The sequence below is a fragment of the Phodopus roborovskii genome, unplaced genomic scaffold, assembly GCF_943737965.1.
Source record: "Phodopus roborovskii unplaced genomic scaffold, PHOROB, whole genome shotgun sequence".
NCBI classification, from domain to species: Eukaryota; Metazoa; Chordata; class Mammalia; order Rodentia; family Cricetidae; genus Phodopus; species Phodopus roborovskii.
The window spans coordinates 1-2895 of NW_026126803.1; the positions used below are offsets into that span (position 1 = coordinate 1).

The window sequence follows — 2895 nt, forward strand, 5'->3', positions numbered from 1 at the left end:
AAGGAAAAAGAAATATGTGAAAACAAAATCAAACAGTGGAAGGAAATTAACAAAACAGTTAAAGACCCCAAAGTGGAAAATAGAATAAGGAAAGCTCAAACTGAGAGAAATCAGGAAATGAAAACTTTAGAGGCTCAAACAGGAACCTGAGGAGGCCAGCCTCACCAACAGAACACAAGAGATGAACAGAGGGAACTCAGACACTTTGGAGAGACAGGAGAGAAGAAATGGGTACTTTGGTCAAAGAAAATGTTAAACCTAAAAATACCCTGGCACAAAACATCAGCAAATTCTGGTTCATATGAAAAGACAAAATCTATGAATAATAGGAATAACAGAGAAAAGAAAATGGAGTCAGGTCAAAGGCACAGAAAATATTTTCAGTAAAAGCACAGAGAAGACTTCCCTAACATAAAGGAGAGGCCTAGAAAGGTATAAGAAGTATATAGAACACCAAATACCAAATAGACTAAACCAGAAAATAAAGTCCTCTTGGCCATAATAATCAAAACACTAAATGTACAGAACAAAAAAAGAATATTAAAAAGCTGCAAGGGGAAAAAAGACAAAGCGACATATAAAGACAGACCTATTTAGAATAACACCAGATTTCTTCATGGAGACTCTAAAAGCCAAAAAGGCCTAGACACATGTTGTCTTGACTAAACCTCAATTGTTTGATTTTACCAATAAAAACTCAGGATCTAGATGCTGGGGTAAAAGCCTGCTAGCTCAGAGAGGCAGAGAAAGCACCCAGCTGACCTTCCTCCTCAACTGACACCCCCCAAAAAAACAAACAAGCAAACAAACAAAAAAACCTCCTCTCCCTTCACCATCTCAAACGAAAGACCTCAAATTGCCTCCCCTTGGTGAAGCCGGCGTACCCCGGCACGTGATCTGGAACCCGGCTGTGTAGCTTGGTGCCATCATGGCTCACGTGGCCAGTCAGGTGCTCCTGGGCTCCAGTCTCACCATCCTTGTCCCAGCCGCTCATGTACGTGAAAGTGCTCATCCAGGTGGGATATGAGCCTTTTCCCTCCAACAAAGGCGATAATATTTTTTGGGTGACAAGTATGTCAGCTTCCTGGTCTCTCTTGTTATGCTCAGCACATTGCAAGCATCGATGGGAGCTGGGTTGTTCACTGGCTTAATTCCAAGACTATGTTCGGGAGTCCTTGGAACTGTGGTGCACGGTAAAGATTCCACAACATTACCCAGGAGTGTGAGAAACCTGAGGAGGTAGTACCTGTAAAATTGTACAAAGGAAGGCTCATCTTCCCTCTACCGAGTTATCAAAGAGACAACCCGAGAGATGATTGCTCGTTCGGCTGCTACCCTCATTACACATCCTTTCCACGTGATCACTCTGAGATCTATGGTACAGTTCATTGGCAGGGAGTCCAAGTATGCGGGCTGTGTGACTCCATATCAACCATCTACCGGGAAGAAGGCATCATAGGATTTTTAAGCGGGTCTAATTCCTTGCCTCCTAGGTGACATCATTTCCTTGTGGCTCTGTAACTCACTGGCTTATCTCGTCAATACCTATGCACTGGACAGTGGGGTCTCTACCATGAATGAAATGGAAAGTTACTCCCAAGCTGTCACAGGATTCTTTGCCAGTATGTTGGCATATCCCTTTGTGCTTGTATCTAATCTTATGGCAGTCAACAACTGTGGGCTGGCTGGTGGACTCCCTTCTTACTCCCCAATATATACTTCTTGGATAGAGTGCTGGTGCATGCACAAAAAGTGGGAAATATAAAGCCAAGGAAACAGCTTGTTTTTCGGGAGGTCCCCTTTGGGAAGACTTATTGTTGTGACCTGAGGATGTTGATTTGAAGATGTGAAGCAGGGACAGTGACATTTCCTATAGTCCCAATGCACAGAATTATGGGAGAGAATGTAAAGGATTTCTATACAGTGTGGTGCACTTTTTAAATAATCCTTTAATCTTGGGAAAATGGAGGTGATTGGGTCTGCCTTTTTTTGTTCTTTTTCCTTGCACATTATTTACCACTGGTGTTCCCCATTAGTTATTTGAATGAGACATTTTTTTCTCCAAATCCTTGTTTTAAACAGAAAATAGAATTATTTTCCTAAAGGAACAGGCAGGTTGTCATGTTGATTTATGTCTCAGGTTAAGGGCTTGTCAAATAAAGAATAGAATCCCAATAAGAAGGAAATCATCCTATAATAAATTAAGAAGGCATACCATGTAGGAGTTTATGAATTACCTTGAGTAGATAGATGCTAGAAAGTCAGCAGCAACAGCCAGTCTACCTCCCACCATGCTTCCAAGAACTTGCCCATCTTATCTCTCAGTGCTGCTGAGTTACTGTAGAAGATTTCTGCAGAAGTGTCCATGCCTTCTGTTATTCTAGAAAGAGAAAATTGGTCACCACCAACAAAGAAGAGTTAGCAAAGACAGCTTTGCGAAGGCTTAATTAAGTAAGATTTGGAAAAAGGAAATATGGCTTTTCACTCCAAAGTTAGCTCTTGATTTCCTTTAACACAAGAAACAAATACTGCAGCACAACAGTAGCCCTAAGGTCAGCTCTTCACTACAGTCCCATTGCCTACACACGTGTGCTCCTAAGAAGGCTTGTTTCCCCTTTGTTACTGCAGAAGATGAGTAGCTTGGTTTTTATTTCTGATGATACCCTTGAAAAGTGTATTTGTAACTCATTATCTGGTAATGTGGATCAAAGTCCACATGGTTCCTAGGATATTGCCCAGCTCGCATGTCAAACCCTCAGTTAGGCATGTTAAAAACACTTATTGGAGGAAAATCACTTTCAAAGGAAAATTTTCAGCTCAAGCATAGAGCTCCTATTTACTCAGGCCTTTTAACAGCAGGTTAAATGCTCCTAAGATGAGAAAGCCTAAACTGTT

General features: G+C 41.5%; 1 pseudogene; it reads left to right on the plus strand.

Moving 5' to 3' along the window:
• Positions 1–928: 928 nt before the first annotated feature.
• Positions 929–1857, plus strand: LOC127214601 (mitochondrial carrier homolog 2-like; annotated as a pseudogene).
• Positions 1858–2895: the final 1038 nt, after the last annotated feature.